Source organism: Talpa europaea (genome assembly GCF_964194135.1).
Source record: "Talpa europaea genome assembly, chromosome: 12".
In the NCBI taxonomy this organism is placed as follows: Eukaryota; Metazoa; Chordata; class Mammalia; order Eulipotyphla; family Talpidae; genus Talpa; species Talpa europaea.
In genome coordinates this window covers 34,329,887-34,342,207 of record NC_140079.1, presented here as the reverse complement: position 1 = coordinate 34,342,207, position 12,321 = coordinate 34,329,887, and positions in this window count along the sequence as shown.

The window sequence follows — 12,321 nt, the reverse complement described above, 5'->3', positions numbered from 1 at the left end:
ATTGATGTTTTCTGGGAGACGATGTATGGATGATGGGGTTTTCTGAGAGAAAAGAAATGTCTCAATCTCCAGCTGTCCCCACAGTAGACCCCCTTTCTGTGGTTTTGCCCTTTCACCAAGGATGCTCCTGACACTCCCCCCCCCCGCAATCTCATTAGGGACTTAAAAGGAATTGAAAATGATAATAAATGCAAAGCATTAATGCACAGCCTGATACACCATGAACTGCCAATAATTGTTAGCTGTTCTTACTGCTGATTACGTCTGGTAGACAAATTAAAGCTAAATGCATTTGATTGTTAATTACTGGTCCAGTTCTCTAGAAATATATCACAAATTCACTGTCTATAACTGAGTGCTCTGGATGTCAAGAATAAAAGATAACATGATGCCCCCCACCACACACACAGATTTTTTTCCAGTAGGAGCTCCAGGTGTGAATTATTCCTACCTCTAAGTTTCTAAGTTATATGCTACAACCTACGTGACTTAGAGATTGTTCCTTCCCTGCCCTCCCCACTCTGTCCAGCTCTAATTCATCATCTGCAAGTTGCTGGCAGAAAACAGGAAAACTTTTTCAACACCCTCTATCATATTATTACTTCCAGTAATCACCTCTAATTATGCTTTCAACTGAGACAATTAGTAAATAATTACAAATTCTTTTTCTTATGATTTTCACTGGTGCTATTTAAATTCTGAGAAATTGTTCATTTTTGGCCTCTTATAATTTTTCTTTTTTTTCTTCCATTTTTTTATTTATATATATTTTACATCATTTTTTTTTTAAATTTGCCTTCTTTTTTCAGGGTAGTCCCCATAGATTTTCACTACCAGTTCACCCATGCACCATCACCATAGTCCCTTGTGCTCTTCCCTCCCCTGCAGAATGTATTTGATTTATAGCTGTCTATTTTTGTTTTGTTTTGTTATGTTTTTTATTGTTATTATTTTTCCCTAATGTCTTATTTGGTTCCCCTGTATTCATTGTATTAGTGAAGACATCTGATATTTTTCTTTTTCTTTGTGACTTACTTCACTGAGCATAATCCCATCTAGCTCCAAACATGTTGCTGTGAAAGGCATTAGTTTTTGTTTTGATTGCTGAAAAGTATTCCACTGTGTAAATATACCACATCTTCTTGATCCAGTCATCTATTTTGGGGCATTTGGCTTGTTTTCAGGTTTTACCTATGACAAACAGTGTTGCCATAAGCATAGGGGTAAGGTATTCTTTTAAATTAATGTTTTTGTGTCCTTTGGGTATATCCCTAGGAATGGAATTGGTGGGTCAAATGGTAGCTCCATTTTTAGTAGTCCTAGGAACCTCCACACAGCTTTCTATAATGGTTGGACCAGTTTGCATTCCTACCAGCAGTGCAGGAGAGTTCCTTTTTCACCACCTCTTTGCCAACATTTGTTGTTGCTAGTTTTTTTAACATGTGCCATTCTCACTGGTGTAAGGTGATATCTCATTGTGGTTTTGATTTGCGTTTCCCTGATTATGAGAGATATTGAACATTTTTCATATGCCTATTGGTCATTTGCATTTCCTCTTTGGAGAAGTGTCTTTTAAGTTCTGCCCATTTTTTGACTGGATTGTTTACTTTGCTTTTGTTCAGTCGTTTGTGTTCTTTGTATATCTTTGTGATCAGTCTCTTATCAGTTGTATGTTGTGCAAAAATTTTCTCCCAATCAATAGGATGTCTCTCTGTTTAGGTTAATGTCTCTTTTTCTATACAGAAGCTTTTTAGTTTGATGTAATCCCAGCTGTTTATCTTTGCCTTCACTTTCTTTGCACTGGGGAATGAGACTTTAAAGATGTCATTGAAATGTATGTCTTGTAGTGTTTTACCTGTATTTTCTTCTGTATATTTTATGCTTTCAGGTCTTATGTTCAGATCATTATCCATTTTGAGTTGTTATTTGTGCATGGTGTGAGGTAGTGGTCGCATTTCATTCTTTTGTTTATGGTGGTCCAGTTTTCCCAGCACCGTTTATTGAACAAACTGTCCTTGTTCCATTACAAATTCTTTGCTCCTTTATCAAAGATTATTTGTCCATATACATGCAGCTTTATTTCTGGGCTTTCTATTTGGTTCCATTGGTCTATGTGTCTGTTTTTGTTTCAATAGCATACTGTTTTAATTATTATGGCTTTATAGTATAATTTGAAGTCTGGGAGTGTGAGACCTCTATTCTCCTTTATTTTGTCAGAAGAACTTTGGCTATTTGAGATTTTTTTGTGGCTCCATACAAATTCCATCAATGTTTGCTCTATTTCTGTGAAGAATGTCTTGAAATTTTTATTGTAATAGCATTGAATATGTAAATTTCTTTTGGTAGGATGGACATTTTAATAATGTTGATTCTTCCATTCTATGAGCAGGGGATGTCTTTCCATTTCTTTGTGTCTTCTATTTCTTTTAACAATGTTTTATAATTTTCTTCGTAGAGATCCTTCACCTCTTTTGTTAGGTTTATTCCAAAGTATTTGATTTTTTAATTTCATTTATTAAAGGGATGATGTTCTTGATTTCTTCTTCAGATTGATTGTTTCTGTGTTGATTTTGTATCCTGGTACTTTACTAAACTTGTTGATTGTTTTTGATTAGTTTTTCTATGGAGTTTTTAGGGTTCTCTATCTATATTATCATATTATCAGCAAATAGTGATAGTTTTACTTCTTCTTTCCCTATTTGTATTCCTGGTATGTCTTTTGTCCTATTGCCCTGGCTAGGACCTAACGTATTATATTGAATAGCAGTGGTGAGAGAGGACATCCTTATCTTGTTCCTGACCTTAAAGGAAAGGCTTTAAGCTTTTCACCATTGAGAATAATATTGGCTGTGGGTTTGTTGTATATGCTTTTATCATATTAAGATATGTTCCTACTATCCCAAGAATTTCAGGGGCTTCCTCTTAAAAGGATTTTGAACTTTGACATATGCTTTCTCAGCATCTATTGATATGATCTTATGGTTTTTATTTCTTTTTGTTGATATGTTGGATTACATTGATTGTCACATGTTGAACCATTGTCGTGCTCCTGTAATAAATCCCATTTGATCACAGTGTATTATCCTTTGATGCATACTTGGATTCTGTTGGCAAGGATTTTGTTGAGGATTTTTGCATCAGTGTTCATTAGGGAAAATAGCCTGTAGTTCTCTTTTTTTGTGTGTTGTATTTGTTTGGCATTGGCATTAGTATAATTGTATCATAGAATGTATATGGTGAATTCCTTCCTTTTCAGTTTTTTGAAAGAGTTTGTGTACTAATTCATTTCTGATCATTTGGTTGAATTCATTTGTGAAGCTCTCTGGTTCCAGGCTTTTGTTTTTGGGAGTGTTTTGATTACTGTTTCAATTTCACTACTTGTAATTGGTCTATTTAGGTGTTATATTTCTTCTTTATCTAGCTTTGGATGATTATATCATTCTAGGAATTTGTATCTTCTAAATTGTTGAACTTGTTTGCATATAAATGTTCATAGAAATCTCTGATTGTTCTTTTGATTTCTACTGAGTCTGTTGTAATTTCTCCTCTTTTGTTTATGATCCTTTTTATTTGTGTTTTTTTTTTTTCATTTATTTGTGTTTTCTCCCATTTTTTTCTTTGTGAGCCTGGCTAGAGGTTTGTCTATTTTATTTTTTCAAATAACTATTTTTTGGTTTCATTGATCTTTTGCATTTTTTTTTAAATTTCTATTTTGTTTATTTCTGTTTTCATTTTTAGTATTTCCTTCTACTGGCTTTTAGGTTATTTTGTTGTTCTTTTTATAGCTCTTTGAGATATGAGATTAGGTTGTTTCTTTGAGATCTTTCTTGTTTCTTGATGTGAGCCTGTATTGCCACACACTTTCCTCTTATTACTGCTTTTGCCCTGTCCCATACATTCTGGAAAGTGGTGTCCTCATTTGTCATTCAAATCAAAGTTTTTTTTTTTTATTTCATCTTTGGTCTCCTCTTTAATCCAATGGTTTTCCAGTATTGTAGATTTCAATCTCCATGACATGGGAGGGTTCCTTGCTTTCTTTTTATAGTTTATTTGTAGTTGGATGCCTTTACGATCAGAGAAGATTGTTGGAATGATTTTGATCATAATGTATTTGTTGATGTTTGTCTTGTGGCCCAATATGTGATTGATTCTGAAGAATGTTCTGTGTGCGCTTGAGGAGAATGTGTATTCAGATTTTTTTGGATGCAATGTTCTATAGATGTTTGCTAAGTCCATGAGGTCTAGGTCTTTATATAGGACTCTAGTGTCTTTGTTTATCTTTTGTCTTGTTGGTCTGTGCATTGGTGAGAGTGGGGTGTTGAAGTCTCCTACTGTTTATGTATTTTCTCTAATGTCTCTTTTCAGAGCTGATAATAGTTGTCTTACATCTTTTGATGCTCCTTCATTGGTGAGTATATGTTGGTGAGTGCTATATTTTCCTGATGTATTGTCCCCTTTATCATAATGTATTGACCAGCTTTGTCTCTTTTTACCTTTTTTAGTTGGAAGTCTATTTCATCTGATATAGGTATAGCTAACTTTTCCTGCCTTCTTTTTTGATCCATTTACTTATAGGATTCTTTTCCAACCTTTACTTTCAGTCTATGCTTATCTTTTGTAGTTAAATGCATTACTTGTAGACAGCAAAATATTGGATTTTTTTTTCTAATCCAGCTTGTTACTCTGTGTCTTTTTATTGATGTGTTTAGTCCATTTACATGTAGAGTTAATATTGATACATTGGTGGCTGTATTTGCCATTTTGTTTGTCTTTTTGTGGTTTTATTCCTTGCCTTTTGTGTTCTTATTCTTTCCTCTGTTGGTTTTAACATTAGGACTTCCTGTAGTATTTTTTTGGAGTGGGAGTATTGTAATGAATTTCTAGAGATTGTTTGTCTGAGAGGTCCCTATTTATTCTTCATAGAGGAAGGAGAACTTTGCAGGGTAAATTATTCTTGGTTGGAATTTGTTGTTTGGAGTTTGTTGAACACATCACCCCATTCTCTTCTTGCCCATAGTGTTTCTTTAGAGCAATCTGATATCAGCCTGATTAGTTTTCCTTTATAGGTTATCTGTTTCTTCCCCCTTGTCAGCTTCATTATGTTTTATTTGTCTTTGATGTGTGAAAGCTTTACTTGTATATGTCTTGCTGTAGTTTTCCTTTCATTGTGGTAATTTGGTGTTCTACTTGTTTCTTATATGTCTATTTATTCATCTCCTCCTTCATGCTTGGAAAGTTCTCTTCAATTATCTCCTTGAATAGTTTTTCAGTTCCTTGGTCTCTCACCTCACCTTCTGGGATTCCTGTAACTCTTATATTTCCTTTCCTCATGGTGTTAGATAGTTCTCAAAGTGTTTCTTCATTCTTTTTCCTTTGTACTTCTCTTTCCTTTTCCTTTTTGATTCTTTTTATTTCTGTATCTTCAAGAGTACTGATTCATTCTTCCGTTTCATCAATTCTGTTTTCGTTGCTTTTCCCATAGTTCCTTAGCTCCTCCACTAATCTTTTGATCTCCTGCATTTCTTTCATTTCCTTTTTAAGGGATTCAATTACATTCTTCAGTTCATCAATTATTTTTCTCATATCATTCTTTTCTTTTTTGTCTTCTTTGTGATTTTTAATCATGATAATTTTAAATTCTGTATCTGGCAGCCAGAGGAGTTCTTCCATGTCATTGTTGTTGAGTCCTGGTGGCTGGTTTTATTTATATATTACTGTTGTTTATTTTCTCATTTATCCTATGTGTTGGGACACTGCTACTGGTATGGCAAGTATCACTTCTGTGATGTTGGAATTTGGTGACCAGACTGAGTCCAGCACTGTTATGTCAAAACTCCACAAGGGTAGTGATGCTGTGAGTATGCTGGTGGGTGCTATCCCTGAAGATCCTCTCCCTCTGTGTTTACTCAGTTCCACAAGGGAATCTTGGGGTCTCTGACTTAGTTTGAGGAGTAGTTCCTCTCTCAGTTCCCAAAGGAGGTCGTGGAGTCCTTGTCTTCCAACAATGGTGCAGGAGCTATGCTTTCCTGGTGCCCACAGTTTACTTTGATGGAGGATCCTGTACCCCAGTGCAAGGCAGTTCCAAAGCTCAGGCAGGCACCAGAGGCCTGCAGTAGCTTTACTCCATGCACATTTCCTTACTGACCCCTGTTTCAGGGTCTACCCTCTCTCAGATCCAGAGGGTGATTGTGTGGGTCTTTGACTTCCAACTGTGGCTCAGGGGTTGTGCCCTCCTGGTGTGGTGCCTCCAGTTCACTTTGATAATGGATCCCACATCCCAGTTCTACTCGGTCCCAAAGCTCAGGCAGGCACTAGAGGCCTGCAGCAGCTTTTCTCTGTATGCACTTCCCTGCTGACCCCTGTTTCGGGGTCTTCCCTCTCTCAGATTCATAGGGTGATTGTAGGGGTCCCTGACTTCCCCCAACAGCACAGGGACTGCCTTATATATATTTTTTGCCTCCCCTAGTGGAAAAAAATTAGTGCTCTCCAAAGTTTGCTTAACAGTCATTGCATATCAATGAATTGTTTGCAATAAGCAAAATTAATTTTCTAAAGGAAAAACCTGACTGCCTTAGTGACATCCCTAAGACCACTGAGTGGTAATAAGTTATATTAAACTATCTAAATGAAGCCAGGACCCTGAAACATTCCATAAATGTTTGTTTACATTCAACATAACTGAAAGCATTAGCGTAACTATCCCTTCACCCACATCTGACTGTTTTCTTGAGAATTTTTAAACAGAGAAAAACCACGGCCTCCTTGGTGGCCTACGGGTTAAGTCTCAGTGCTATCTCCACTTTGGCCTGAGTTCAATCTCTGGTCAGGGAGCTAATCCATATATGGCACAGCAGACCTCTCTTGTCTCACCCACTGCTGCCCTCAGCAGTATATTCAATAGATCTGCCTGTTCTGTTCCCCACTCTGTCTCTGGTGAATCTACTCACCACCCATACCTCTGGCCTATACCTCAGTTTTTCTTTTCATAAATAAATAAAAATAAATCTTTAAAATGAGATTTGTAGTACTAAAACAAATGAATAAATACAAAGAAAAATTAAGTGATACAAGTCCATATTCATAATGGAATGTGGAGTGTATATCATAACTAATAGACAAGAACCATAGGACACTTGAAGACCAGGACCATAGGACACTTGAAGACCATTTGTAACAAACTAGACCTCATTCACTGTACACAACACTGTAGATAAAGCTCTAGAATATTCTCTTTTTTTATGCACATGTGTCATTTAATGGTTTGCCAATATAAAAGGTCATACAACAAGTTTTAATAATGGATATGAACAATGGGCCACATCCAGAAGGTCAGAAAATATATAGAATAGAGAACAGTACTTACAAGTTTAAATGTGTGTCTTATAAATTACAACAAACTATTGATATGTCTGTATCAAGAATTTAGGGAAAGGAAAGAAAATTAACACACCAAAATAGGGGAAAGAAAATAAGATAGTAAATACATAAACTGAAAATGAGGGCCTCCTCCCCAGTGGTGCAGCGGTTGAGCACTGGGCTGCGAAGCTTTCCGCAGCCTCTGCAGCACCAGTTCAATTCCCGGCTGCTGGTGAGGGTCCCACATAGCGCAGCAGACCTCTTGTGCCATGCTTACTGCTCCCCTCAGCAGTGTACTTCATCTGCCTGATCTGTTCCCCATTCTGGCTCTGGTGAATTCTCTCACCTTCCTGTGCTTCTGACTGTACACTGTGCTCATATAAATAAATAAATAAATCTTAAAATAAATAAACTGAAGATGATCCTATCAGAATAAAGTAAATCATGTCATGGCTGCACATTTTAATGGAAAGGATAAAATACTAGAAAAATACAACTTGCCAACCGCCCCACTCAAGAAAATGAAATTAGTCTTGCATCTATGAAATAGATTGTACTTCTTACTGTTGAAAACCTTGCCCCAATTAAAAAGCTCGAAGTCCAAATAATTCTACCACATGTTTGATGATTTTTAACAGACAGTTAAAGCACTGCTATTAGTCTTACTAAAAATCTTTGAGGAGAGTGAACAGGAATGGAACACTTACCAAAATGTTTCATAAGATGTGTGTAATTTTCTTTGGTTTTTTTTTTTTTTTTTTTTTTTTTGCATAGAAGTACTGTGGTGTAGAACAGAAATGTGAAGGGGGGTATGGATGGGGGTGAGAGGATTTACTAGAGACAGAGCGGGGAGCAGGACAGGTGAATCCACTGAAATACACTGCTAAGGGGAGCGGAAGGTGAGACACAGGAGAGATCTGCTGCACCATGTAGGTTAGCTCCATGGCCAGGAATTGAACTCACTCTCCCGCAGTGATTGCACTGAGACTTAACCCCTAGGCCACCATAGAGGCCCTCTGTGTAATCTTTTTTTTAAAATATTTATTTATTTATGCATACAAGAACAAGGGTGCAGGCCATAGGTGTGGGTGGGGGGCTGAGAGGATTCACCAGTGACAGAGTGGGGAACAGAACAGGTGGATTGACCTGTAATACACTACTGAGGGGAGCAGCTGGCGAGTCACCAGAGGTTTGCTGTGCCATGTGGGTAGGATAGCTTCATCGGCTGTGTCTTAATCCCTTGAGCCACCAGGGAGACCCCACCATGTAATCTTTTTTAAAGACTTATTTATTTTTATTTATTTATACAAGAACTGGGATACAGGTCAGAGATGTAGGAAGGTGAGAGAATTCACCAAGGACAGAGCAGGGAGCAGAATAGGCAGACAGACTGAAGACACTGCTGAGGGGGGCAGCAGGAAAGGTAGGAGAGGTCCGCCATGCCATATGGGTCTCTCCCTGGCCGGCCGAGAATTGAACCCGTACTGCAGAGGCCACAGACAGCCTTGCAGTGTGGCACTCAACCTGCTGCGACACTGGGAGGCCCCCTCTGTGTAATCTTGATGCAGAAATCTGATAAGTATAAAAAGGACAACACAATATATGTAATATGATCACTTTGAAAATTTTAATATATGTACATCTGTAAATAGGGAAGTAATTTCTAAGATGTATATGTAAACTGAAAGTTCAACAGTAAATACAATCTTGATGAAAATGTAAGGAAGGTGCACTATAATATATGAAGACAGTATGAATTATGTCAAGCATTATTTGTGTAACGACAGACAAATAGAGTAGTGATTTAGTGTATTCATGTTTTAGGATTTGATGAAAGACTGTGTATTTAAAAAATATGATAAGAACTATTATCTTTGGTGAAGATGGTGGAAATCTGACCTCTAGTTCATACTTACATAAATAATTCCAGTTAAAGTTAGATCTCAACACTGATAGTAAAACATAAAATATAATTTTAATATTGTTTAAAGCTGAACACAAAAAGCTACTGATTTGACCATATTAAAATAGAAATGTATCTGTTAATAATGAAAATATCCATTAAGAGAGAGAAAAGGCAAATCTAAAAGTTAGACATATTCTCAATAGTTCAGGGCTCATTTGACTCTCAGTAGAAAAGGACTCATTTCCAAAAGTGAGAAAAAACCCCTATAAGTCAATGGAAAATAACAAATCAGTAGAAAATTAGAAAAAGAGACCAAAACACCTTGAAGTGTTACTTCAAAAACATACAAGTGCAAATTACCAGTAAGCATTGAAATGATGCTTAAAGTCCTTGTTCTTCAAAGAAACACAAATTAGAGCCACAGTGAGAATCCACCACACACACACACACACACACACACGAGAATGGCTCAAGTTAAGAAGATGGGCATTACTGAGTCTTGATGAGAATTTTAGAGACACAACTCTCATACATTGCTGATGGGAATATAAATTTTTACAGTCTCTTTGGAAAACTCTTCAGTAGGGTTTGCTAAAGTTGAACATCCACATATTCTTTGATGCAGATATATCAGCCCTAGGTATATCCAACAGAAGTGCATATATATGTGCAGTTATAATAACCCCAAGGAGGACACAATCCAAATATCTGCAAAAAGGTAGTCTACTATCGGGGGTACACACATAGCCATGAAACTAAACTTTAGATTAATGAGGCATAACATTGAACAAAAGATGACAGACATAGAAGAATCTAGCATAAATGAATCCATGCATAAAATGTTCACAACCACTTTAAACCATAGTTAATTCATGAAGTTATAAGAATTATCCAGAACAAGTATACATTTTTTTTAAGAATTAGTCACTATACAGGAAAGAGAACTGGAATTTACAAAAAACGATGAAAATAAAAACTTCTAGGTTTACTGCATTTTCATTTTTGCATTGCATTTTTATAGTTTTTTTTTTTGTTTGTTTGTTTTTTTCTGTGGGACCCTCGCAGGCGGCCAGGGAACAAACCAGCGCAGCAGCGGCTGCGGGTAGCCCTGCAGCCCAGCGCTCAACCCACTGAGCCACCAGGGGAGGCCCGCATTTTTATAGTTCTTAATACACTTATCAAGGATATCCATGTCAGCTTTTACAAAAAAAAAAAAAAAAAAAAAAAAGAACTTGGTTTGTAGCATTTTCTCATTTCCAAGGGGTAAATACACCCACCATGCCTAATTTCAAGCCACCAGAGGGTATGTTGCTGAACCCAGTGTGACAAACAAAAGGATCTACTGAAACTTCAGTAGTAACTCCAGGTACCACTGAACATAACCCCAAATTTAACATACTTAAGGCCTTATAAGCTGCCTCCTTTAATTGTGAATAATGCTTTTAGAACAGCTAGTTAAAAGCCATTTTGTGCTGTTTGTAGCAAAAGGAAGGGTTGAGCACATTCAGTTGAAGAATGTTGGCTGTAGGGATATCCTGGGGCAGTGGGAAAGGCAAAGCATTGGGAACCAAACCCCAAGGCAGGTGTCAGATGTTGGGAGAATTCCCCACACCAGCAGTATTTCTGGGAACACACCTGCAAGCTGTTGCCTCATACTGGCAAATAATTTTGAGGCATGAAAATTTATAGCTATGTGTTCTCTTAATCATTTATTTCCCTCTTGAGTTTTAATTCTTTTTATATAATGTTTGTTCTTTTCCTATTAGCATATTGTTCTTAATGGCAGAGAAGAGAAAACCAAAACAAGGGATGGATCGTTCTGCTTACTCAGTCATTTGTTAAAATTATAGCTTTTCCTGAGGCATCCACCTCTCAGTGACCTGCACGTAGCTGGAGAAGAGCTGTATATGTAGCATTTACATTTTTCCGTCTCAGCTCATTGCATCCAATTCCACACACTGGATGCATTCACAAAAACACAGCATTTGTCAGAATAAGTAGAGGAGACAAAAATAAAGACTAAATATCTGGACAGATTCCTGGTCTTTGTATTCATTTTGTGTTCTTACAAGTTTGTGTTACTTTGCTATACATTTTTAGTCAATTCTAACCCATCTTCCTACATAGTCTATTAAAATTTGAGTCCATTGGATTTCTCACTATTCAGCAACCAAGGATTCTTTATTTATTCTTCCAAAAAAGATTATTAATATTCAACTGTTTACACAAATATTGATTTTAAATAACATTTCACCCTACTGAGATATTATCTATGTTTGTACTGTTCCCTGTGGGAGCACACGGTATCTATTTTTATTTTTTCAAAGTCAACTTTTCTAAAGTATCCACAAATGATTTAGCAAATTAGGGTGAGGTAAATCTCTGTGTCACTGTTATAGGGCAAGGAGAGGGGCAGCCCAAACCCCGCAAACCTGCCTATTCTAAATGGGTTCTGCCATCCGCCGCATCAACACAAAACATAGGAGACTTTAATGGGAAGGAACTTTAATAAAACTAGGAAACAATACAGGTAAGGCGAAGAATCTAGTTTCTAAATCAAGCACCCAAAGTTACCCATCCCCTCGTGGGTAAAAGTCCATCCAAATGGGATCGGCCCAGAGCAAGGCCCCAAAGCCTGTCACAAGTCTAAAGCATCTTCCAGTGGGGACCCACAGAAAAGAGTCAGAAACAACCAGACAAGCCCGGAAGGAAAAGAGCAAAATCAACATCAAGATAAAAGCTGCCATGGTCACCTCTCCACGGGTCTCACCCACATCTGTGTCACCCAGTCCACAACCAAAAGACAAGCGCAGTCTCTTCACGTGTCTCTAGGCTCCATGCGCCTCCTCCAGGTCTCCTTCTGGCTCCATCCTGCTTCCTTCTTTCCTCAGTCTCTTCTGCAGCTTCTCCTCTTCCTGCTCAGCTCCACCCTCCCTTGGGTGGGGCAGGGAACCTCCCCCTTTCCTGGGGACCACCCTGTTACATCACTATAAAGTCACTCCCTAAGATTAGTCATTCCAATCCTGACTTTTTATCAAAATTGCCTGTTAATATTTTTA